This window comes from Sciurus carolinensis, chromosome 10 (assembly GCF_902686445.1).
Source record: "Sciurus carolinensis chromosome 10, mSciCar1.2, whole genome shotgun sequence".
Lineage (NCBI taxonomy): Eukaryota > Metazoa > Chordata > Mammalia > Rodentia > Sciuridae > Sciurus > Sciurus carolinensis.
In genome coordinates this window covers 99121020-99147514 of record NC_062222.1, presented here as the reverse complement: position 1 = coordinate 99147514, position 26495 = coordinate 99121020, and the positions used below count along the sequence as shown (strand labels likewise).

At 44.2% G+C, this 26495-nt stretch overlaps 1 protein-coding gene and 1 long non-coding RNA gene across 6 annotated transcripts in view; one reads left to right on the top strand and one right to left on the bottom strand.

The window, feature by feature from the left end:
* Lnx1 (ligand of numb-protein X 1) overlaps positions 1 to 26495 on the bottom strand; it is a 163765-nt gene that overhangs the window by 97044 nt on the left and 40226 nt on the right. For 2 of the 4 annotated variants that reach the window (XM_047567419.1, XM_047567416.1), the window contains exon 3: positions 11044 to 11167. The gene's annotated coding sequence lies outside the window, so the exon portion shown is untranslated. Of the gene's footprint in view, positions 1 to 1459; positions 1604 to 11043; positions 11192 to 26495 lie in introns of those variants that run through there. The other 2 variants (XM_047567418.1, XM_047567417.1) reach the window with 2 other exon arrangements.
* On the top strand, positions 17611 to 24130 carry LOC124995030 (uncharacterized). Of its 2 annotated transcripts, none has more exons than XR_007110599.1 (3): positions 17611 to 17748; positions 20421 to 20499; positions 22329 to 24130. It is a non-coding gene; the product is annotated as an uncharacterized LOC124995030 (long non-coding RNA). The 2 variants fall into 2 exon arrangements; XR_007110598.1 differs by lacking the exon at positions 17611 to 17748 and adding an exon at positions 19731 to 19837.

Here is a 26495-nt window from a genome sequence, read left to right as displayed (position 1 = left end):
TCCTTCTAATGGTTAATTTTTTCCAGATCATTAAAGTAGTTGAAAAAATGTGGGAAACAGGGAAAGTAGGTATATTAAAACATGTCATTTAAAGCTTAGATATTTTACTTACACTAAAAACAGAACTTTTGAGATAGTTTTACTTTCCTGATTTGCAAAAGCAGCAAACGCATCGATGTTTTCGAAACCTACCTCTTTGCTTATCTTACTTTTGAGGAAACTCCAAGTTGGACAATTTCTCTTGACTAAGCAATGATTGTAAATATTTCTTAAATAACATTACCTTCAGAATCTTCTCCTTATTTTTAAAATTTTATTTCTTATTTTTGGTATCAGGAATTGAACCCAGGGACACTTAACCAGTGACCACATCCCCAGTCCTTCTTATTTTTTATTTTAAGAAAGGATCTCACTACGTTGCTTAGGGCCTGGCTAAGTTGAACTTTGAACTTGCCATATTCCTGCCTCGGCCTCCTGAGTCCAGGACCATAGGCATGTGCCAACACACCCAGCTTAATCTTCTCCTTAAAGTTTTGATCTTTTGTTCATCTTTTATTTTTTTTGCATTAATTTTGATTTTTAAAAAGACTTCATTAAAATCATGATTGAAATTTTTGAGAAACTTCAATCTCGCACCCCAAGGTGGGTGCCTGGCTTGCCTCGCCTTAATCATGACATTGTCGCTATTATATTTAGAATCCCAGGTAGAGAGCATTGCGTCTCAAAACTGTAGCTTGGATCCAGCTGGGATTATCAGTCACCTTTTTGGATCTCCACATTTTCCTTTCACCTGACCTAGATGCCAGCCAGGTGCAATGACAAAGACCACAGAATTGCCAGTGCTTCACAGATGTGCCACTAACCTTTAACCAAGGTCTAACCCCTGATTGTGGTTCCACCTTACGGTTATACTTGATAGAGGTGCCAGGGGAGCAGTTTGCTGAAGGGTTCATGAAGCAGAGAGAACGACCTGCTTCAGGTAAGGGCAAAGAAGGTGCCATCTAAAGCCAGGTCCCTCTAAAGGTCAAGGAACGACCGGAGGCTATCAGGGCTGTTTCATGCCTTTCGGAGAGCCTAGTCATGAAATCGACAGTTCCCTCATTCTGGACATTGCACAGAGTGTAACCCTGGACACACAGTGTGACTGCCCAATGGTCGTGTTTACTTTGTCATTTTTTGACTTCAAGTTGTTCAAAATCTTTTAATCCCTTCAACCGACCTAACATCTTACAATGTGTTTCAAACACACACAGGCTAACACTACCTGAGATGTTTTCACAGGTAACTTTTAGCTTCAAGAATCTGAGCTTAAAGCTGGGCCTGGTGCCACACCCCCTAGTTCCAACCACTTGGGAGGCTGAGACAGGAGGATCTCCTGAGCCCAGCAGTTTGAGGTCATCCTGGGCAACTTAGTGAAATCTCATTTCAAAAAATAAATAAATGCTTGCACTGAGCTTACAATTTGTTGTTGATGATGCTTTAAAATTTGGATGAAACACCTTGGGTCAGAAAGATTGAACAGTTGGTTTCATGCTGGTCACTGGGTCTATACCTCAGTGCAAAGATCACAATCTCAGGAACACCATGCTGAGCAGAAATACACCTGTGGAGAAACCCAGAAGTTGTGGTCAGTACCAGCAACTTCTTCCCACAGTGTTCTGGTCTCTAAAATAATTCACTAATTCAGGCATGTTTCTGTCACCACTGCCTCAGCCTGAAACAACTCCTAAATTACGTTATCAGAAGGAAAGCAATTACCAAAGTTAGGGTTAACTCTTTCTTTCTCTACTAAACAAACCAAATTCTTTATGGTTAAACATAGTAGTTAGGTTCATTGCGACAAACAACTTTTTTTTTTTTTTTTTTTTTTTTTTAATAAACACCGTTTGTGAACTAAAATACACAAGCAAACAGACAAATGCTCTGTGGGCTCTTCCCTAGTTTGTAGACTCACACGTAATCAGGAAGAATTAGATGCTTCAGTGATCCGAATAAAAAGGGTCACACGGGCTGGGGATATAGCTCAGTTGGTAGAGTGCTTGCCTCAAGAGGCCCTGGGTTCAATTCCCAGCACCACAAACAAAAACAAAAACAAAAACAAAGGGTCACACAGCCAGGAGCAGGGGCACACCACTCAGTGGTGATCCCAACCACTCAGGAGGCTGAGGCGGGAGTTTGAGGCTCGCCTGGGCAACTTGGTGAGACCCTGTGTTATGGTTTGGATATGAGGCATCCCCCAAAAGCTCCCGTGAGAGCTGTAACCCAATCAGTCCATCCGACTCTGAATGAACCGACTGGGGGGCAACTTCAAGCAGGTGGGACAAGGCTGAAGGGGGTGGGTCACAGGGGCTTGTCCTGAAAGGGTATATCTTCCTGGAGGCCCCATCCACCTTTCCCTCTCTCTGCTTCCTGGCTGCATGTGCCTCTGCCACACCCTCCTGCCATGATGCTTGCCTCACCCTTGGGCCCAGAGTAATGGAGTTGGCCCACCATGGACTGAACCTCTAAAACCATGAGCCATAATAAAACTTTTTGCCTTTAAGTTGTATTCTGGTCACAGCAATACAAGGCTGATTAAACACCTTGTCTCAAAATAAGAGGCTGGGGAAGTGGCCCAGTAGCAGAGCACCTCTGGGTTCAATCTCCAGGACCCACAAGAAAAAAGAAAAGAAATAAAAGGGTCACGCATGGGATATGAACTGCCTTTGAACCAAGAGCCAGGGTTGGCATGGGGGGTGGTATGCCTCATGTGCATGTTGAGGGGACATGTGCACGGCAGAGGAAGACAGGGAGCAGGTGCTTACAGGCTGCTGCAGAGGTTGTGGTTAGCTCTGCGTCTGCTTAACATCTACGTCCATGGCCTCAAAGAGAGAGTAAGTGACTCATTAATGAAATGTGCTAATGACGTTCACCTGCATAGTGTTTTCAATGCTAGAAAGGACAGCAAAAAAGGGGGGATCTTTAGAGTCATCAGAATTATGTCAGGAAATTATGGGAGAGTTGAACTAAAAGGAGACAATGTAACACATCTGGAGTCAATAACTGAGAACACAGATATTCATAAAGTGGGGAAAACAAGGGAAGTGGTTAAGTGAAAAGACTCCCAAGTGACTAACCAATCAGATACAAGTTTTAGAAGCCAGGAAACGCCTTTCAAGAGGAGGTTAGAGAAGAGCTTCGCCTCTCCTGGATTTTACCACCCCTCCCCTGGGGGGCAAGGCACACCTTTCCTTCTTGGATTTGTCTGAGAGCTCTAGCAGACAAGATGTCCTTCTATGCCCTAGTCTATAAACATGGTGAAAGAGCAAACAATAAAAATGAAGGCAGGGTGGTCAAGCACTCTGTACACGCAGAATCGCACAGGATCCTGGGAAGAGCTGATGTCAGAGGAGAAGCACTGAAAAGAAGTGAGCTGGCCCTCTTCCACTCAGGAAACACTTACGGGTCTTTTAAAAACAGATAACTAGGTTTTATGGAGAGAAAAAGGAGATGAAGAAAGGTATTTGAATTCTCAACATTTCCCTGCTATTTCCATTATCCAGGTGTTCACTGATTGCCTAGTCCAGGCCTGGCATCTGTCTTAAACTCTGGGAGTTTCCAAAGGGAATTCAATTTCAGCTTTACCGAGTTTAAATCTAAGTAGTAAAGATGGTAAAACACCACCAATGGCAACAGGATGGTCCGCCAAGGTAGGAGCCATGGATGGAGGAACTTTGGAGGAGAAGGAACAGCGGTGGCCCAGATCAGTCGAGGAAGGGTAATAGAATAGGGAGTTCCCAGGGAGGGTCATAAAAGGTAGACAGAATTTGAACAGATGGGAAGAAATCTGAGTGAGTGCAGGGACCTGAGCAAATGCACCAACCAAGGAAGAGGAGTGTGCCCACTGGTGCCTGGTAGTCACAGGTGACAACTTTGAGCTGAAGTTTTAAAATTATAGCAGCAAACATAGGATTTTGAATTAGGTAAGGATCTTAGATTCTTACCAAATTGGGAAATGCTCTTCCAAGACATCTAAAGGACGACCTATCAGCTTCTGTTGGTGATGGACACCTTTTAGTCTTCTAATAGCCGGATACTTCCCTCTTGTTACTCTGACCTTTGGCCTGTGTTCTGCCTTTCAGCATAACATCTAGCACAGACTCCCCCCAAACAAGGCAGCCCTCCTCCCCCAGATTAAAGACAGCATTGGTGGTTTTTCCTTTGTCTTTTCCTTTCATCTCTGGTCCTTCCAGTTGAATTCCTGGGTAGCCAAGTAGTAGAAAAGGATTCTAGTTTGTTAAGGTTCCCTTTGAAAACATGGGGCCTGGAAGGGAACAATAATTATTGTGGTTTGGTGAACTCAGAATTAAGGGGGAGTGATCACTTCCTTGACCAGGATTCTACTCACCTATAATTCCATGCGGCCATTGCTGATTTCTCTCCGTAGATCTAACACAGAGTTAACTAGAAGAACTCATTAGGTCTTAGAGCACAAAATCCCATGTAGAAATAAATTATGACCGTGGTGAAGGCTGCCCACTCTAACTTTCCTTGCCTGTACTTTGCAGCTCCCAAGAGGATAAAAAAAAAAAAAAAAAAATCACTCCATAAATAGTTGGAGGGTCAGAATGGAAGAGAGTGGGTAAGATAATAGCCCCTCTAAGGTATGTCCACATCTTAATCCCACAATTGGGAATGTGGCTTATTGGGAAAATGGGTCTTTGAAGATGTCATTGACTCCACAATCTTGAGAGGAGATCATCTTTGATGATCTCAGGAGTCCCTAAATCCAACAATAAATGTCCAGAAAAGAGACAGAAGAGGAGACAAACAGAGGAGAATGTAACAGGAGGACAGGCAGAGATTAGAATTATAGAGCTGCAAGCCAAGGAATGTCTGGAGTCACCAAAAGTTGGAAGAGGCAGGGGGAGATTTTCCCCCAGAGCCTTCAGAGGAAGAAACCTGTCCCTGCTGACATCATGATTTCAAACTCCTGGCTTCCAGAACTGAAAGAGTAAACCCAAATTGTTTTTAGCCACCGAGTTTAAGGTAATTTGTCATGGCAGACCTAGGAAGCCAGCACAAGGGGGCTGTGTATTTCTAGGCAATCCCACAGGAATGGGTGAACATTCCCAATGATCTTCTCCAACACTCCTCAGGATGCCTTCAGGACAGGAAAAATGTTTTGAGATGGCAGCCACTTAGCTACATAGCTTAGGGGTAGCAGTTCTTATCTAGTCTAAAAATGTCATAGTTTCCTTTTAATCCACTAATAAGTTAGAATGCAGACATCTTCAGTGATGACTGTGGGACCAATTTGCAAGGGCCTCAAGGGGGAGAAGGGCCATGGATGGGATGGCTTAGTGTGCCCATGCTATGGAAGACGTAATACAGGTATGACAATAATACTTAACAACGAGTTTGAAAACACCAGGTGACTCACTCATTAACATGAGTATGCAGGAGCCTTAACATGCAGCATTCTATTCTAAAAAAAGCCATGTGACTGACAAAAGCAGTCATAAGCAAGTTATGCAAATCATCTTGACGAATAGCAGAGGCATATTTAGACCTCCCCATCATGTAGTTGCCAAGCTCTGTGCCAAGAGGCTATTAAAAAAAATTCTTGGAGAGTTTTCACTATGCTGTGGGTGAAGGCTTTTGTGTCCCTGTCACAAATGCATTCAATACAAGAAGCAAATAAAGAGTCATTTGAAAATAATGGTGGAATTTAAGTCCACACGTTCCAAATCATATTCATGATGTTAGCAAATAAACAAAATGGCGGGCTGGGGATGCAGCTCAGTGGTAGAGAGCTTACCTGGCATGCCTGGGGTTCCATCCCCAGCACTGTCAAAAAAAAAAAAAAAAAAAAAAAAAAAGGAGGAAGAGGAGGAAGAGGAGAAGGTCACTGTTATCTGGGATAGAACCTACTGACACCATTGGAAGTGTACTTGTCAACCCACCATGTCAAGGAACATGGCTCAATGAACAGGAAGGACTTTTTTTTTTTGGTGGTGGTGCTGAGGATTGAACCCAGGGCCTTGTGCATGCAAGGCAAGTACTCTACCAACTGAGCTATATCTCTAGCCCGGAAGGACTTCTTTCAGAAAGGTATGGGTCGAAGTATAAGGAGATGGAATAGGAATGAAGGGGCTGTCATAGAAACTGCACATCTCAAGTTCAGAGGTCATCTTATCTACCCTCTGTCTGGAGAAGGAATTCCTTTTCTCCTTTTGTTTTTAGAATATAATATAAATTAAAATAATAATTGTTACCTTCAATGAGCTGTTTATTGCATGCAAGATACTGTGCTAGGTACTTGATGTATATCTTCTCATTTAATTTTGAAGTAATTTTGTGAGATTCCTAATAGATCCTTCATTTTATGGGTGAGGGTATGTGTGCTGAAGAAACACAAATATTCTTTGTCATCCATCCATTCATCCATCCTTCCATCCATCCATCCATCCATCCGTCTGTCCTTCTGTTCATCTGGTAAGCATGTACTAAACACTGAATATACCACAAAATTGTCACTTTCGGTGACAAGGAACTTATTACCCCAAAAGCTAACCTTCTACCCTTTGGACATCTCTCATTCATAGAAAGATCCTCCTCATACTGATCTGAAGTGCTGGCTCTGTCTAACTAACCAATAGGTCACTGTGGTGTCCTTGTGCCACACAGAATGAGGTAGGAGGAAATGGCCAATGTTGGAGGTCTACCAGAGACACCCTTCTGCTCCTGATTTGACCTCAGTGCAGTTTTCTGTGCTTAGGAACTTTCACAGTTTTCATGGCGACCCTCCTTCTTTGGTGACAGTAGATGGTTAAATCTCATTAACTCACAAAGAGTGACACGCAGTCTACCCTCCAAATAGTTTTGAAAAGCCATTGATAGTTTGGAGGTACTGTCAGAGGACAATAAATGTGCCGCCCACGTAAAAGTGAGTCTATGTAATACCAGCACATGAATATCAGGAATAGTTGCATATACCGGGAAGTCCAGGGACACCGAGGCACTGAGCAACCACACTTGAGAGCCTGCCCGACTCGTCCTCTGCTGGCAGCATCTTACAGATGGCCTTTTGAGTGGCCAAAGTCCTAACAGACCTTCTTTTCCCAACCTTAAGCCAGGCATCCAAATTCAGAAAGGAGATCATGGCCACGGTGTCAGGTCCAAGAGGCTCTGGGAGGTGAAGTTGGGAATCTCTGCAGCTGAGGATCACCATGCCTCACGTCACAGATCCTACTGCCCACAGGTCTGCAAAAGCCAGCCTTGCAGCTGGCAGCTACCCTCCCGTAGAGGTCCCAGGTAAACAGGATACTCTCTGTTAACAGATTTTCTTCTCAGCCTTTGAGAGAAACCTCTTTTTTTGTCTTTGGCCCTCAACTTATTATCATTTCCATCATTATATCCAGACTGCAACATGATTAAGAAGATTGTTACTGTAGCCAATTTAACACTTTTTTTTTGTAATCAAATAACAATAGTTAACACTGACTATTTACCTGCCAAGCACTTCACATGTAACTGTTTCAATTGTTTGTTACAACAGCATTGAGTTCGATAAACATGCCATTTACCAGATGATCAAACTGAGGCAGAGCCACACGCCCGTAATCCCAGTGGCTCTGGAGGCTGAGACAGGAGGATCGTGAGTTCAAAGCCAGGCGAGGCACTAAGCAAGTCAGTGAGACCCTGTCTCTAAATAAAATACAATACAGGGCTGGGATGTGGCTCGGTGGTTGAGTGCCTGAGTTCAATCCCTGGTACCCTCTCCCCCAAACAAAAACAAAAACAAATACAAAAACAAAAAAAACTGAGATACTGAGTACCACACAGAGGCTAGTAGTTTACCTGGCAGAACTGGATCATGAACCCAAATCTGATTCCACCCACTATGCCATTCTTTCAAGAAATAATGCTAGTAATAGCTGACATTCTGCCAGGTACCATTTACATATTTCAACCCATTTCATCCTAGCAACAACCCTATATTATGGCTGAGATAAAGCAGGTTAGTGAACCTGTTTCAGGCTGGGGGTGCGGCTCAGAGGTAGAGCTAACATGTGCGAGGTCCTGGGTTTGATCCCCAGCACCTAACCTGCCCCAGGGCCCACAGGCAGCACGTGTTGAGATTGGGTTTTGAACCCAGGTGATCTGATGCCACAGACCAGGTCACTGCTCCACCTAGAATTTAGATGAATAGGATTACTATTTCTGCCCCCTGGCTCCAGTCAAGCTAACCCACTTACCTAGGTGGGAAGTCCATCGAGCATCTGCTGTGAGGACCAACGATAGGGTTGTAAAGCACCCCATCTTAGCATCCTTTTTGGGGAAAGACATAGACAAGGAAACAGATGGGCAAGGAAGTCAAGGTTCTTCCCCAGAGTCCCCTAAGCAAGACAGCAGTAGGTTCAAGGTTTGAAGTCTCTGTCCTTGGCCCACTACTTCCTGGAAACGTGGAAACGTGTTATTTCTGGATAGGGTAAGACTAGGAGAAACTCGCAGGGGTCTGAGAACACCCTGTTCCTGTGCAATGATGCAAGGTCGCTGAAGGTCACAGGATACTCCACTAAGGGAGCACTCATATGCAATGGATCCTCGAACCTCCCTTCTACAGTACAGTACAGGCTCCAAATCTGCTGTCTGTCCCCTCTGGCTGCCATCTGCTCGTGCAGGCATGGTAGAGGGTGTTTATCTGCAAGATTGCAGATGACCAAGGGCCCAGTCCATGCTGGAGATAGCATAATTGAAAGCAGACAGGGCTCCCTGCCAAGTCAGATTATAGCAAATGACAGTGGCACATTTCCCCCGAAGGCCTGCAGGGAGCCCATACTTTGTGTGTCTGGGTGAGAGCTGTGAGGTGGGAAGGAAGGAATAACCAACTTCCCAAAAGTTTTGCCTAGGAGACTGGTGGAACACTGTGGCCCGGCTCCTTTCATGACCTTGTAGGCACCCTCCCTCCACTGCCTGTTTTATTTCTCAAAACTATTAATATTGGAGCTAATTACTTGCAATTAATTACAATAACAAGAACCATCAGAGTTCCTAACATTGCAACCACAGATCTTTTATCTCAGTAGGCTCGACTGTGTCCACACACCCAGGAGAGTCCCTTCAGGAAAGATGAGCCTGCCTTTACTTGGCACTGGCTCAGCCCCAGGCACTGGTTACTCCTAGCTCCTCATATTTTAATCATCTCCTTTATTTCTCCTGACTACAGTATATCCTAGGGATTAATCTTTCTTGTTTACTGATGAAGAAACTGAGGGTCAGAGAAGCAATTTGCTCAAAGATGTCAGTGGAAGAGATTATACAATTTTTCCATCAGATTTTATGTCCCTTGATCTAAGGGGTGGAGTTAATATAGGAAGTTTGGACCGAAACTCATGTATGGGTTATCCAAAAACCAACTACATTGTAGATGTTCTGACTCTGAATTTTAGTCTGTCATTTTTTTCCCTTCTAATATCAGGGGTCATAAGGTTCATGGCTTTGATTTAGTAGCTAGATGCTGACACAGAGTGATGAGATGATTTGTTTAATCATAAGTTAACTGTTGTGAAAAGAACTAATCAACCATAGGAAACCAGGGGGAATACAAGGTCCTGGAGAGGTTCAGGACTTTCAAGACACATTTTTAACCAGAAGATAGGACTCAGGAGATCTTTTTCTCTCCATTGACAAAGCTCAGAATCAAGCGAGAACATTATTAAGATACAAGCAGCAGTCTCCACCCAACACTCAAACTCAGGGCACAGAGGTCAGTTAATAAACAATGTGAGGTACCCAGGAATAGGAGAGAAATTGACTTCTTAGGATTAAGAAGCAACTGCCTGCCTAAGGAGAAACATTTCTTAACCTGTTTCAATTCATACTCTTAGAAAATGAATTCATAATTCAAATTTCTGGGTGGATAAACAGTAGTGTAATTCCTAACAGATTTTTCCCCTTGCAAGCTTATTTGTCAACTTAAATCTCAGAAAAGGAGCCCATAAAGGAATCTGGAATGAAGTCTTCACAAGTTTATTTCTTTCCCCAAGTTTCCCAGCTCATCGCAGTAGGGAACTGGGTTGGGAGACAGTTTCTTGGCTTCAACTAACAACAGTGTTGAGTGTGGCTACTAGGCTGTCAAGAATCAAAGCAGTACAGGCCACATGATCAGGAGAAGAAAACAAAAATGGATCCTAGAGATAAAATTACTTTGAACAAGTCAGGCCCTGGCAGAACAAATCTCCTCTATAGATTTCCTATTAAAAGACAAGGAGAAAAATCAAAAGTGTTTCCCAAAATTAAAAGTCAGAACTAAAGTTACAGTCTTGTGGCCTCGAAGGGATAATCTTTACTTGAACCAAAGGTCAACAGACAGCCAATCTGAGTCTGAAGGTAAACACTTCTAATCCAGAGTGCACAATGTTTTTGCAAAGAGCTTTCAACAAAGAGCAAAGAATACGTAGACCTTTTCTGAGAAGAAAGGGAGGAAAGTGGGAGGGGGGCCTTCCGAATAGGTCAACAGAATTCAGTTGTCTGAGGAACACGTCCACAGGTTTAGCTCTCAATTGTCTCTCAAAGGAACACAGAAAGTTAGGCAGAGCCAAGCAAAAGGAAGGCAATTGAACTTTTTCAGCCCTGGGGCCTTCCAACCCCTATTAAACGAGATGAACAGGTCTGCACCTATGTTCTAAATTTCAAAAAAAAAAAAAAAAAAGAGTCTCTCCTCCACTCCTTTCTGGGGTTTTACCTCATTTGTGTACAATGAATCAAAATATGTCTGTAAAAATAAAAAACATTTTAATGAAAAAAAAATCAGATCAACTTCGCAGACAAGCAGAGGCTGGGTTAATGATTAGAAAAAACAAAAAGGATTGAATATCTGACCGGAAAGAACTATACTGTGCAACCAGAATGTCAAGGACATTGTCTCCTCTCCTCTTGAAAAAGCTTCACCCAGGACTAAAGCATTCAGTTTATATTTTTTTATTCAAATTCCCCATTCAGTTCCCTTATGCACCAGTGGACTAAACACCAAAAGAGAAAAATGGAGTTTCGGCTCACCTTTTCAAATGTTTGGGGCTCCCAAAATAGCAGTCACCAGGCAGCTCTCACCCCTTGTGGCTAAACCGCGCAGCTTCTTGGGCTGCCTGAGCTCTGATCAGCCTCAACTTCGGTGCACAGGTGTCTGGAGGGAGGAGGAAGGCATTGGTTGGTCCAGAGCAGGAAATGTGTGACATCACAGGAGCCAGGACAGATAAAGCATTGCTGAGACCTTAGCATTGAAACAGTCAGTAGGTCCCGCCCACCCGTCATTTACCTGAATACCTGCAAGCAGGTAGGTGGCGTCTCTTGGAGGACAAATGAATCAGTTAGAGCAATTTGCCAGATGGAATTTACTTTCTTTCCTGAGCACAGCACGTGTCCAGCCCCGTGTACTTGGACGTGTACTGAACTTAGACACCTGATTTTCCCCCCAGGCCCTCTTCACTCCCCACAGCAGCCATTTAACCCATTAAATCCCAGGTTTTCAATCCCATAAACATAATAGTTATTTCAAAGTTATGATGCATGGTATATTTGTGGTTCAATTTAAGTTTTTATGGGTGTTCCACATTTGGGATGCTGGGACAAAATGAATTAAACACTGAAATGAGACAGTAATTTAGTGGGCACAAAAGAAAGATAGTGACTCCTTAGAAATATCCACTGAGTCCCCAAAGTCTTTTTTTTTGGTGGGGGGTGCTGGGGATCCAACCCAGGGTCTTGTGCTTACAAGGCAAGCACTCTACCGAGTGAGCTATTTCCCCAGCCCCCCCAAAGTCTTTTTGAATGGCATCCATTTAAATCCCAAGTGATTCTCTGTTCTAATATCAAGACAAATCGGAGGTGACATTTCAAATTCGTTGCTTAAAAATCTAAATCTGATCATTGTCACCAGTTCTAAAGTCATTTCTAAACACCTTTTCCTTACTTCCTTCCCCCACCCCCAGCACTTCAATTCCACGTGGGGGAATCTGTAAAACTTCAGTCATTCCTACCTGGGCTCGCTTGGCAGTTAGAGTCACACGGCAGTTACAGTTCACTGTAAACCTGCAATTAGGAGCTTTTTTTAATGATTCAGATTTGAATGATAGAGCAGTAATAAGGCGATGTTGTCTGCTGCTAGAGCCAGGAAGGAGGAGTCAGAGTTATTTCGGTCCCAAGCTGTGTGTGACCCTGGGCAAGTCACTGCTGCTTCAGCCTTTCCAGCAGGGAAGGGAGGCTAATGCTGCGACTCAGCTGGCACCTGAGCGGCAGCCATGAGGAATCCTGACTGTTAAGCCCTCTGGCATCTTGCGAAGAGGACTGTAAACAATTCCTATCATCCTACTGAATCCTTGCCTATTTTCCAATGACCCGCATCAAGCATCCCCGCACAATTTATTTACCCTCTGGAACGCGCTGCCTGGGGGGAATTAGGGACTCACCCTCCCAAGAGGATGGTCTGCTTGCCCAGATTTTTTTTGTTTGTTTGTTTGTTTCCCTTGAAGAAAATAAATGTTGAAATATATACCACCCCTCTATTTTGCCTCTCTCTCCTCCCTTTCCCCCTCCTCCTGATCTTGGAAATGCTTTGGGTCCATGCGTTTTAATAGAGTACTAGGTAGAGGTTGGGGGTGTTGGTTGGCGTTTTGTCTGGGGGAGGGGTGGACGAAGAAGGAAAGCTGGGAGGGGTTAGGAAAGGCAGTCTCGATCCCATCCCCCGGCCTCCACCTGGGCTGCAGCGGGTCATTCGATAGCTGGTAAAGAACGGGGGAGGGGCGCGCAAGGCAGGGACGCGGGCGGGGCGCGGGGTCCAGGCGCACCCTGGGTTCTTCACCCGCAGGGGACCGGCTCCCGTCTCCCCCGACAGGTCTAAACCACTTCTCCACTTGGGAGCTTGGTGCCTTTTGAGGAGAGTTAGAAGCTTAAAAAACAAAGAAACAAACAAAAACCCAAACAAGTTATTCATGCCTTTATCCAACAGAAACTAAGGTAGACGTGGCTGCGCCTTTTTTATGCAAATAAAAAGAACCGAGAAAAAGAAACCGTTTTGCTTGCAGGTCTTTTAAAAAGGGACAAGGATCAGACCACCAAAACAAAGACTTCGACTTTTCCGCGACCGGGTGTCCCTGGGGGCCGAGGGCGGGGCGGACGAGCCCGTCCACCTGCTGAATCATCTAGAAGGCCACGCCTCCAGCAGGCCCGGGGCGGGCTCCCGCACCCCAGTGTGGTGTCAGTTGCTACTCGGCTTTTCGGAAGGTTGGGGATCCGATCTGGGACCCGGATGTCAGACTTAGGTTCACAACATTGGCCCTGGGGTGCAGGGGGAGTGAATTTTCAGGAGGTGACAGTGCATAAAATTTCACTGAAAGGCCTGGAGACTGTGGGGTTTCATTTACTGTATACCAAAACCCAGACGGAAAGAAAGGAAGGAGAAAGAATGAAAATCGAGAATAAGTATTAAATTTGGCTTGGAGCTAACGCCCAGGTCCAGTGTGTAAAGGAAGAGAAAACGCTGAACTGTTTCACACGTCACCATCCAAGACGGAGCACTATTCTTGGTACTTCTGGCTTTAGCACCATCTTCAAAGGCTATACAAAAATCAGTATGGGCTTCATTATTCTATTAGGGCTGTTGGATTATCACGGAAATTATATTTCTAAAGTACTGGGGAAAAGGTGAAAATAATAGTCACAAAAGCTAACAATGAGTAAGTGTTTGCCAAGTTCGTTTTCATTCCAAGCACTTTATATAGCTGACCACCTAAATCAGGTCCCAGTGCTACTTGGGTTGCACAGCTGGGGAAACCAAGGCCTGTATAAGCTGAGAACTTGTTTCTGAAGGCTTATGCAGCAAGAGGCAGGACCAGAGCAATTTTTAACCAGGGTCCATATTAACCGCTGGAAAGAAAGGGGGGAAGGTTCTTGTTGGATGCACACTGGACAAGGCCTGGACCCTCCCTCCTCAGCCTCTTACCTATCGGTTGTTTAGAAGGAAGTGCCTTGTAGAAGTAGGCCTGGGAGTGTCCTTTCTGGGAAGGAAATGTGCAGTTGCAATGCAGTTACAAATAAATTAGCAATCTTTATATATCGAGTATGTCTGTATAGGACATATGAACATGTGTATACATTAACACCTATATTTGAGAAACACCATTATCATTCCTGGTGATAAGATCATTCTTAAAATCATCTTTTTTTAGGCCTATCAAACCAACCCCAGGAAGTAAGTTCAGCTTGAAGGATCACTAGAGAATGACCAGCTATAACTCTGTGACATCTTTTATGGTCATTTCTCTATGATTTTAGCAGTCTCTTTAAAATCTGGAAGTTTTATCATAACAGCCATAAAATCACAGAACTGTATCAGTTGAATAATATAAGACAAGTAAAATTAAGTTCGGTTATAAGCATTACCAAGCTGAATGCTGTAGACCAGGGCTGGCAAACAGTAGACACACGCTGCTTCATTCCCTCCTCCCCACCACCCTCATTGTCATTGCTAAAAGGCCAAGGTACTCCGGAGCTCAGAGGTTAACTCTGAACCTTCCAGCTGCATCTCCAGGCACAGTAGCAGTTGATATTGACCCCTAAGACCAAGTCATTTACTACCCCTAGTATGACATTAAGTTGGAGGGATAAGCCGGAAGGGAAGAGTTTGCTGTTGCCAGTGACGCAGGGGAAGATTTGGGGACAAAAGAAATATGAGTTGGACCTTGGAGGACTTAGGGAGATGGTGGAGACAACAAATGATTGCAGGCAGGGTAGCAGTTTGGGGGCGGGGGAGGGGGAGGGCCTGGAATGATCTAGGCTGTGTGCGTTGGTAGAACGTGTGCCTGGTGGGTAGGAGAGGAAGGCGAGACAATGCTGGGGCCAAGAGGATCCACTGGATGCTGAACTTGCACGGGTGAGATGGGACCAGATTATCAAGAGCCTGGACTTTGTATTTTTCATGTCTTCATATTACTCTAGGCTGCTTTTCTCAGAGAGAAATAAGGGAGAAGGAAGGAAGGAAAGAAAAAATGGACCGATCTTGGGGTGTTTTCTTAAGAACGATGATGTTTTTAGGTTGCACCAACTTCCATGAGTTTCCGTTTCTGCCACCCATGGTTGTCTTTCTCTTGCTGCCTCTATATCCTAGAAACATGGTTCCTCAGAGAGGCAGGTGGGAAGCATTAGAAAGCTCTGTGAACTCAAGGTTGGGCCTGTCCTACTTAACCAGCCAGCTCACTTGGCTTTTTGATTAGTTTGAATGCCTTTATGCATCTTGACAGGGAAATGGAACGGGGGCGGGGGGGTCTGATTTCAAAGCTCTTTATTTCTAGATCCCCACGATGACTGTTGGCACCCTCAAGGATTCCTTCTGGCGATGAATCTACTGCTAAGACCATACCTCGTGATTCAGGAGAATTATTTAGCCTCTGTTTTTCTTCCTACCCCTGCCCAACATACTTGTAGAGTTGTTCAAGATGACTGGGTACCACAACAAAAATGAACATATCTTGTCTGGTTTTAATAGAAGCCATCTCTAGAAAAAGCCTCAGTTACATAATTTCTGGAGATATTCAGCATTGTGAGATGAAATTGCTATATATACATTGCATCACATAGGCCTCAATTTTGTTTTGAACTAGTACAGCTCCAAATCTTTCATTGGCTAATTACGAGTGCTTAGCATGATGCAAATGAGCACATCTCAGAGGGGCAATTATGGGAAATAATAGTAGTAATCATAAATATCAGCTGATGTGATAGATACCATCTGCTTGTGTAGCTATGAAACAGATTCCCTTTCTCTCACAAACTCACAGCGCATGTGTTCCTTGGTTTGCAGATGTGCCTCTAGAGTACCTAATAGATGTTTAGCTTAGGAGAGTCAATTTTCTGGTTTGTGTGCTCTTGTGGGGAGAGGGAGTATCTCAGGAAAATGAGAATCCATTCATTTATTGAAGATGGCATACATTTGTGAATATTTACTATGCAGATATGTGGCCAGCGCTCTCTTCCTTAATAGGGGGAAAAAGAACCTCATTGTTGGCTGTCTCTGTAATTGTCACAAGATGTTTATCTTGTGACAGCTGTAAAATTCTTTATGTCCGTATAATCTCTTTTCTGGTATAAACCAGGCAAATTGTTCTCAAGCAGCTTTTTTGGTGGTGGTGTTTGATGTTTTGAACTCATCATATCTTGTGTCTTTGTCAAAGAAGTCAAATGTCCCTTCTCTGTTAACTTTGACCTAAGTCTAAGTCTCAGAACTTCCTCATCCTGGTAGATAACCCCTCAAGCATCCTTAACCTCTCCAACTCTGAATTACCTTAATTCTTCTTGAGGCATTGTTCACAGCTTACCCCTTAGTTCTTATTATCCTAAAATCTACCATCTCGAAAAAAAGAAAAAAGATATATAAGAATGCACCCCTTTTCTGTGTCCTCTGACCCATTTGAGTTTTTTATTCCCTTACCCATATTTTACCTTCCCCTCTGAATTGACTGTGCTGTGTGGGTCCCGGACCCATGGAGGCTGCCGAGATCCCCTCTTCCCTGCTATGTTCTTATCTCACCTCCTTGCCAGCATGCTCGCCTTCCTAAGGACTGGGCAAAACCACGTCGCCAGACTTCTCTCATCCTGGAAGCACAGGGATCAGTGCCACTATATATCGATGCTATGCAGTGCCAGCTGCATTTGCCACTCCCCTTGGCAATCTCCCCAGGGATATTCCTGGTTGGTCCCTCTTCCTTCTCTCTCAGTAGTCATTTACCCTCAGTCCTCGGCCTTGCCTCCATGCTCGGCTCCTCACCATCTGACCCCTGGATGCCTGTCAGTCTCATCCACGTGCCCCAATCCCTTCCATGCACAGAACAGCAGCCACTCCCCAGCCCCCATGCCCTAGGAACACCATGTTAGCAGAAGCACTCCCCTGTCCCCATTGCCATGGGAAACTGTTTGCTAAGCATGCTGTGCTCCACCCTTTACTCACTCTGCCCCAAGAGTCCCAGATTGGTAACCTGGGGAAAAGCAACTGGCAAACTTGGTTTTGCTCCTGCTCTTTCTGTCTGGGGAGTAATCCTGAGTTTTCCTCTGTTGCTCCATGGGCTGAATCTTTCCTGTTTGGAAGCTGCCATGCCAGAGCTGCCCAGTTGGAGTGAGTCTAGCTGTCTAGCTCCATTTCCTTGTTCCAGGCTTATTCTCCAGTGTAGCCATTAGCATTTCAAAGGTGACATTTTGACCTCTATAATTACTCTTCTAAATTTTCCTCAACCTGGGTGGAAAAGAGGGGCAGTGTTCATTGGGGTTCCCTTTGGAAGCCCCCCAAAACCTGATCGTGGCTCCCTTAACAAGCAGGCTCTCTTCTCGGCTCTTTCCCATGCAGCACCATCCTATCAGCGTTCATTTGTCATGCCTGAATGGCTGTTGTGCACTTTGCCTGTTATCTTACTGAATCCTGGCAGAAATCCCATAGACGGTGTTATTAGCATAAGAAGAAACTGAATCTCTCGGAGGTACAGTAACTTGTCCTACATGTCTGGCTGGTTCCAGGCAGACACGAGGCTGTCTCCCAAGCTGTTAGGAGTACAGTCTGGGCAACTCCTGCTCCATCTCTGATGCCCTCGCCTCTGCAGAACCTTTCCTGACTTCCCCTTGCAGATATTGGTGCCTGTTCTGCGCTCCCTGCATACTCTACTTGAGAAGTTATTTTATTGCTTGTAATTTTTAAAAAAGACTTTCTCCTCTCTAGACTGCAAGGTAAGGAGCATGACTTCTTCTGTCATCTCAGGGCTTAGTTCAATACCTGGAAGGGACACTGGAAGCCTTTAATTTCAGTTGAAAGGACTAGAGATGAAGGGCTGGGGATGTAGCGCAGTGGTCAAGTGCTTCCCTAGCATGCAAGAGACCCTGGGTTTAATTCTAATACCAAAATAAGCAAATAATAAAGAACTAAAAATGAATATGAGACAAAGAAAAGAATGGAGGAAATAGACGTTGTTAAATTAAATCCTGAGTCTTTTCCCGAGAATCGGACCCTTACGTTTAGGGACAGGAGTTCTCTATCACATGTAATTTTCACAAATACACACGATAACCCGGGACTTTATTCACACATTCACTCATTTAAACAACAAATGCATTGATCACCTCCAATATGCTAGTCCATGTCAAGAATGAAAAGCTTCTGCCTTTAAGAAACTTATTACATAGTCAACAGATTTATAGCCAAATGAAGTGCAAGGTGGAAATTACCATGACAGAGGAACACGGCAGAGGCAGTTAGAGGAGACAGGGAGGCCAGCTTGCTGCTTCTAATTTCAAGGCTCCAAATTTTTAAAAAGAATGTGCCTGCGATCACCCACCTAACAAATGGCAGAGCTAACATTTGAGTGCGTGCTGCTAGACTGTAGAGCCAGTCATCCTTCCAGACCACAGCATAGTCTTGCCTTGTCCCTTAGCCACAGGGCCGGGCAGAGAGGGAGGCTCCTGGGAACAAGGACCTACGTACTCATGCTTCTGGATTTGAAAGTGTGTCACCCCAGAAGACCTAAACCTCTTAGGGCATCATGGCTCACACTAATGTTAGAGGCAGGTAGTACCCTAAGAAGGTACAAAGACCAGCTAGGCTTCAGACTTGGTTTCTATTTCATGCCCACGGTCAGGGTTGACTGGCACCTTGGCAAGAATTTGAAAAAGATCTGCTCAGTGCAGGTGACAGTAACATCTGGATACTGAGATGGATTTAAAGTCCTTTAAGGCAGAGCTGGCATCTCAGTAGACCTTTTCTTAAAATATGCACACCTGAAACACTGTAAGTTTTTAAAGTGTTCTATAACTTCAGTCCCTTTTCATTCTCCTTTTGTATGTTCAGTCTTCAGGAGAAAAGGATAAATTGCCATTTTCTTCACATCCACCATCCACACTCACTGGGATTTAAACTGTCTAGTAGAGGACTCTGTTCAGGCTTCCAAGCACAGGTCTTCAAACATTTTCTCAGGGGGTTGAAAATTCATAAAGTGACTTAAGGACACATACACAGAAGAATGTAGTGGAAAGGGCAAAAGCAAGACAGAACTGAGTTGCTGGCTCACTTGGACGTGAGAAGTACAGGAGTAGCCAACATTCTCGGTGGGGAAGTGTTTTCCTTCCAGTGAACTTTCACTTCCATGCAAGAAAGGGCAGGTCCTCCAAGATAGGAAACACAGCCAGAGAGCCCATCCCCATGGGTCTCCTGAGTCAAAGAATTAAGGAGCGGATCATGAAAACCACTCACCAGCAGTGGGCGGACAGCCTCTCAGTCAGCTTCTGAGCAACAGGTTCTCTGCAAAGGGAAGCTCATTTGACTTTTCTCCAGTCATAAGACATGAAAGCACTCCTTTTCTAATTTGGACAATTACACTGGATGGGGTGACCTCTCTTCTTAGCCTTTCTTAGAGCTGAATTCTTCACCACCAAGAGAACCCAAATGAACAGGTGCTAATCCATGGTCAGGCGCTCAAGGCAAACAAGGTTAGGCCTCCTGGTAGCCGTTCAGCCACAGTGAGGTAGCAGAGCAGTGGGCGAGGACTTAAGCACCATACGGGAGGGCTTGTCATTTGTTTCTGGTAGCTCTGGGCCCAGGAGCAGCCACCTCCTCCCAATGTCCGTGTGGAAGCTGAACTTCCAGTCCAGAGTTTACATTGTCACTGGGTAATGAGTACTTTCCTTGCACCTGTCCTTTGCCCATTATTAGAGTGTGGGGTATTATTATCCTGGACCTGCTCTGGAGTCCCCCATTACTAAGCAGCTCAACTAATCCTGAATGGGAACTGTCAACTTTCACTGCAGTCAAGGGACCACAGCATAGGTAAGAGAGCAGAAGCTCGTTCCTCCTGGGATATAAGAATATCAGAGAAGCGGCTTGTATTTTGTATTCAGATCCATTCAGCTTGGTCCAATGACAGTGTATGGAGGGTTAAGAGCTAGTTGCAGTGTTATTAACCAGTCTGGGTAGTACGGGCCCCAGATCTCCATGTTCCTTGTTTGTGACGTTTTAATTTGAGCCTTTGTCAGTATCAGTGCCAGCCATCAGTCCAGGGTGGCCAGACTGGTTCTTCCAGTTGCAGCTGTCCCCCTAAAACAGCACAGTCCCCTCCTCAACCACTTTCTCTTAGTCTGCCAGGAGGTAGACTGGATGTACAGCCCTGACAGGTCCCCTGCAGCTGTACTACCTCCCCCACATGGGGTGACTCTCACTAAAATGCCGCCCCCGGGCGACCGGTCCTTCTGAGGGATTAGGTTGCACCAGCACCAACACCATATCATCCATTCACCCACAGCACTTGTGAGTACCCCATGAGTGTGGGGTCCTTACTCTTCAGTGTCACGAGGCCATGGGTTTTGACAGAGAGGACAGAAGTTATGCTAAAGATGTCCCCTCTTCATCTCAGCTGTACAGACCAACTCCTTGGAGTCTGAAGTTGGGAGAAGATCTGTGAGGTTCCTGGTTTGCCTTTGACTCACTTCAAGGTAACATCTTCTCTGGAATGAAGGAACCAGGAACTGCATACCACGGTCACTGACAAGTCAATCCCAAGCCAACAGTCACACTAAAGTCAGTCTCTCCCAACTGGGTACCACTACTTCTCCCTGTCTCTTACCCCATGCCTGCAAGTCCTCCCACTTGGTGGCATCTGTAAATGGGCTGCATCCTTCACTCCTGCTTGAATGGCTGCATCTCCTCTTGTCTTCCCCTGGAGAAGATTACATGAGAAGTGGCTCTCCATCAGGAAGCCTTGGATTCTCCTGACGTATAGAGTAGGAAGTGGAAACTGAGGTCTACTGATGCACATGCCCCGGGTAGTGTGAGAGGCATTCCTCTCTGCAATGACGTGGGGATCAGAGTCAAATGGGTCAAGTGAGCTCTGCTGCCTGTGATCTTGACATCCACCTCAGGATTAGTCCAGGTCCCGTGAGCAGCAGACACCTACAGGAGATTACAGGCCTGCAGACTTGATCAGGGGAAATAACCTGCATGAGCGACCTGGGATATGGGGTGGGATGAGCTGCCGACTGCAATTTGAAACCAAGGCCAGTGAAGGAGAAAGAGGAAAGACTGGGCGGAAGTGTGCTTGGGCCAAAGGACTGTCGGATCTGTCCATGGTAGGTCATCTTGCTCTATTTTAAAGCCAGCTAAATATGCCTGAAAGCCTAGAAAGTCGATCCCTTTCTTACTCTTTCAAGTGTGCCTTAGCACTGGCTGTGCATATGAAGCTCTGAAAGTGCTTTCGAGACTAGAAAAGGAAAGGAAAACAGGCAAAACTTACAGAAACAAGAAGTTCAGTGGACCCACTCATCCCTTGTCAAAGCTTCTTCTTCTGTAATAAGATCCTTTCCTGTTGTACAATTCTACAGTCACGTGATCAACAAAATTCTTAATGATCAACGACAGCAGTTTTCCAATAGGTGGAGCACCACAGTGTCAGAGTGTCAAGGCTACAGGTGAGCCAGCCCTGGCTCTGCCGTTCATGGGGCTCTGCCGTTCATGGGGCTGTGCAGGATCCACGGTAGCTGTGGCACCACCTCAGGATCACAGAGTGCTCACTGCATTTGAGAATTGACTCACTTTTTTATTTTTATTTTTTTTTGTATTTCTGATTCCTAGCACATGGAGAAACTCAAGAATGACTTTCTTAGATGAACGCACAAATGAGCAAAATACAGTCTGGGAAGAAAAAGAGAAAAGGAGATTTGGTATAAAATGATATGAATTAGCAGAGTTGGATTCTAGACAGGGTAGATGGCTAGCTGGTGACCCCTGGGGTCTGTTTCACTTATTTATTCCTGACCTCTGTTCTGATAGACTGATGGCTGTGCTGTACTGATGGTTAAATATTTTGAAAGCCACCCATAATTATCTGGGCTATCTTATTGCCTGGAATATTTGGGAATAGTTTCACAAATGGAAGACAATTTCTTTCCTTTCTTTCTGGGGATCGAATAGAACCTTGTGCATGGGAGGCAAGCAGTCTACTAACTGAGCTATATCGCCAGTCCTAGGAAAATTTATTTCTGATGGCCATTTCCCTGCAACAGAGGGCCACCAGAAATACTGACAATTCTTATAGATAGTAGTGGTGCAGAAACAGGGAAGCTGCCCAAATCTACTTGTAGTTCCATGGATTTGATGGAGAGTAATATAATCAAATTGTTGCCAAGTCCATTTGCAGTTGCTAATGAGCTGCTGATTCTTGTTCTACCCTTCCTAGGAAAAAATACATGATTCTTTTCCTTCTGCCACACTACATGTGTACTAGAGGCTAAAGCTGGTGCACTCTGTATTTGTTCTCTTATCACAGGCGTAGTACTTCTTACCCTGGATGATGTTTGAAGACAGAACTGAGACCAAATGAAAAGTGATGTGTCATTAAAGTCCTTGTCCTTACAAGATGCTTGAGGTAAAGGGGATGTTCAAGGAAAACTGGTGAACTCTCTAGACTTAAAAGTTAGATGAGCAAGAAGCAAAACTGGCAGAGCCATGCCAAGGTGGGAACATGGAGGTAGGAAGAAGGAAAAGGAAGTAACCCAGAAGCCAACTGACACTGGAGTGAAGATTCTGGATTCTCCTAGGCAGTGGTGTTGGGAGTCAGGCCAGGTTTTAACTAGACCTCCAAAGGGTGTGCAAGGTCATATCTGATGTCTGGAATATGCTTAGGCTCAGTTTATTTGTTTCTTTCAACCAGAAACCAATACAAGCCTAAGTCAGACAGACTAAATTGTCTCTCATGTAATGAACTAGAAGGTAAATTCCCCAGTCTAAGGATTTGTGCTCATGTTGGATTGGGGGTGAGCCTTTTGGGTGGGAATGAGTCATAGGCTACCTCTTCTAAGAAAAGAGGGTGCTGGGACAGGAAACTGGAAAAGAGGCTTCTCTGCATGTGCCAGATTCCAGGAGTGACATGCTCTCTTATTTGAATCTAAATTCCCCTTCCAGATTAATGGAGTGCTGAAGTTTGTGACATAGGGTACACGCTCTCCTTCCTTCTGAGTTCCAGTCTTCATTTCTTCTCTCTTGCATGGGAAAGTCTCCAACCATCTCACTTGAACACACACTATCACTGGGTCCTGCATTCTCCCTTTGGTTATTCTACACCATGTGTTCAACTTTGAAAAAGGTCCCTTTCATAAACTGTTTTCAATTACCTGACTTGACAAAGGCACCTGCTTCCTGTGCAGATTGAGACACTGTCCCCCTAAACACACCCAGTCCTCTTTTCTTTGTGCCCAGGGCTTGTAAAAAAGGAAAGCTAAAAATCCTTCCCCCTCTGTGGCCAGCAAGTGCAGAGACAAGATTAGGATGAGACAGGCAAAAACTCAAATAATGATCAAATCAATGGAAATCATTGCATAAAACTAAAACTGTAAGAATAAAATCAAATAAATAATAAATTAAAGAGAAGAAATAAAATTAGGTACAGTTGTTTCTAGGTATCCAAGGGGGATTGGTTCCAGGTCCTCCTGCAGATACCAAAAGCCATGGATGATCAAGTCCTTTATATAAAACTTCATAGTATTTGCATATAACCTCTCTCATCCTCCTCTATACTTTAAATCATCTCTAGTTAATTTATAATACCTAGTACAAAGTAAATGCTGTGTAAATAGTTGTTAAACTGTATTTAGGGAATAATGACAGAAAGGTCTGTACAGACATTGTCCCCCTAAAAAGCTCATTGTGAAACAATGCAGGAACATTCCGAGGTGAATTGTTTGGGTTAGGAGAGAATGAGTCCCCTGACAGGGATTAACCAAGCGCTAACTGAAGGTGGGTGGGAGTGGCAGGAAGAGCGGTCACCGTGGGCCTGTCTTTGGGGTACATATTTGATGAACTGAACTTAGTCTCTCTCTCTCTCTGCTTTCTGATCATCGTGTGAGCCACTTCCCTCTACCACACTTTTCTGCCATGATGTTGTGCCTCACCTCGAGCCCAGAGCAATGCAGCCTGCTGTCTATGGCCTGAGACCTCCGAAACCAAGAGCCCTCAAAGGTACTTTTCCTCCTCTGCCATTGTTCTTTTCAGGTCTTTTAGTCACAGCAGCAAAAAGGCTGATGAAAACATACATATTTGGTACATATTGTCTTTGAACATATTCAATCTGAAGTTGATTGAATCTGTGAATTCAGAACCCGTAGTTTCCTCAGGTCAACTGTACAGCCGCCATTGTGCTAGCACCTTGCGGAACATGGCCTTTCCCTCCACTCCAGCACTGTGCGCGTGGAGCCAGGTTACCAGCGACATCTCTAAAGCCAAATATAATGGTGATCCTCAGCCTTAATCTACTGCTTCTCCCTGCTACCCGGCTGCAGCCCCGCTGGCTTCCTCGCCTTTCCCTGCACATGTGAGGTGCACCCGACCTTAGGAATTGATACTGCTGTTATTTCTGCCTGGACTACTCTTTTCCAGATGCCCACAGAGCCACTGGCTCCTGTCCTTCACTTTTCCTCAACAGGGCCTGTCATGACAATTTATAACTGCAGCCTACCCTCTTGTACTCCCGTCCCACATACCTTGCTCAACTGTTCTTTTTCTCCCCAGCGGTTAGCGCTTGTACCATACCATATTAACTGCTTATATGTTATGGGTATGGTTGATCACCTGCCTTCTCTCACCCAATTTCTTGAGGTCGGGTGTCTTTGTTTAGCACACCAATGTCTAGACTAGAGTGTAGAACATAGTAAATGCTCAATTAATACTCACTGAATAAGAAAATAGCAGAGAATTTCCTATTATACTAAAACACACGATTTAACTATGTGCTGTTAAAATGGTGAAATAAGGGGAAGAAAAGAGGCACTTGCAGAGGTAAAGAGATCTGAAATATAATATTAACATCAGCAAAGGTGGGATTTGAGTGTATAATTGTTCAACAGAATAAAAAGAGGAAATTCTAGCAGGACAAAGGACACTTTTTATAAAGAAGATAAAATGACCCTCTGACTGTGTGCATCCAACACCAAACATTGAAGAGGGGAATGGAGAACTGAAGTCAAATTCCATGCCATGTATGAGTTTGTGGGGATGAACCCAACTACTGTGTATAACTATAAAGCTCTAATAAAAATAAATGAATAAATAAATGTACCTGGAGCATAAGAAGCCCACTAAACATCTACTAGTAGAGAACAAAAGCTATTAGAAATATAACAACAACTTGATTTTTAAAAAGTACAATTATAGTAGGTAACCTTCAGATGTCATTAGAATAAACCTGAAGCTGTGATCAGGAAATAAGATAAGACACAGATATGCTAAATTAATGGAAGACAATTGAATTATCTATGAAGTGTTGAAAGAATATGAAAATAATTTAGAACCAAATCAAGTAGCAAAAATATGAGTTGAATCTAAAAAAAATGATACAACAACATCCTTCCCCTCATCCTTCTACACTCCTCAGAAAATTGTTTGAGAATATGGAGACCCAGATCACAAAACCACAGCAAGTCTTGGGTCCCCATTAGAATATAGAGTCAAGCCTCCAGGCCAGCTAAGTGCCATACCTAGAGTAAGCATGGCCTTACTTGTCCCATATTCTAATGACCAAAGGAGTCACAAAGGCCGCCAGACTTACAGTGGTGGAGAAAGAGATTCCACTTTTAGATGGAGAGTGGCACAGACTCTTGGCAGAGTGAGGGATGGGAACAGTGGTATGGCACTCATTTGGGAAATACAGTCTACTGCAACAGATGATTGGAATATTTCAAAAGAAATTTTAACATGTTATCATTTTTGTTTGTATAAAAATTTTTTTGGGGGTATACTAGGGATCGAACTCAGGGGCACTCATCTACTGAGCCACATCCCCAACCCTATTTTGTATTTTATTAAAAACTGGGGTCTCACTGAGTTGCTTAGCACCTCACTTTTTCTGAGGCTAGTTTAGAACTCGAGATTCTCCTACCTCAGCCTCCTGAGCCACTGGGATTACAGGGGTGCGCCACCATGCTTGGCTAATTTGTATAAATTTAAGGTGTACATGATTGTTTTGATATACATATACATAGTGAATGAATTATTACAGTCAAGCATATTAACATATTCATCATCTTAACTTGTGTGTGTGTGAGGTATGAGTACCTAAAATATACTCTCAGCAAATTTCCAACATACTAACTACAGTATTTAAGTTGTATGTTAGATCGCTAGACTCATTCATCTGACAGAACTACAACTGTGTAGCCTTTGACCTTCATCTCTTCATCCCCCACCCCCACTCACCTGGTGCTCTTTCTACTCAGTTTCTATGCATTCAATTTTATTTCAGTTACCATACGTAAAGGAGGTCACGCAATATTTTTCTTTTTCTGACATTTCACTTAGAGTAATGTTCTCCAATTTCATTCTTGTTGCTGCAAATGTCAGTCTGTGTGTGTGTGTGTGTGTGTGTGTGTGTGTGTGTACCACAATTTCTTTATGCATTCATCAAGCAATGGACACTTTGGTTGTTTCCATAGTGTGACTTAAT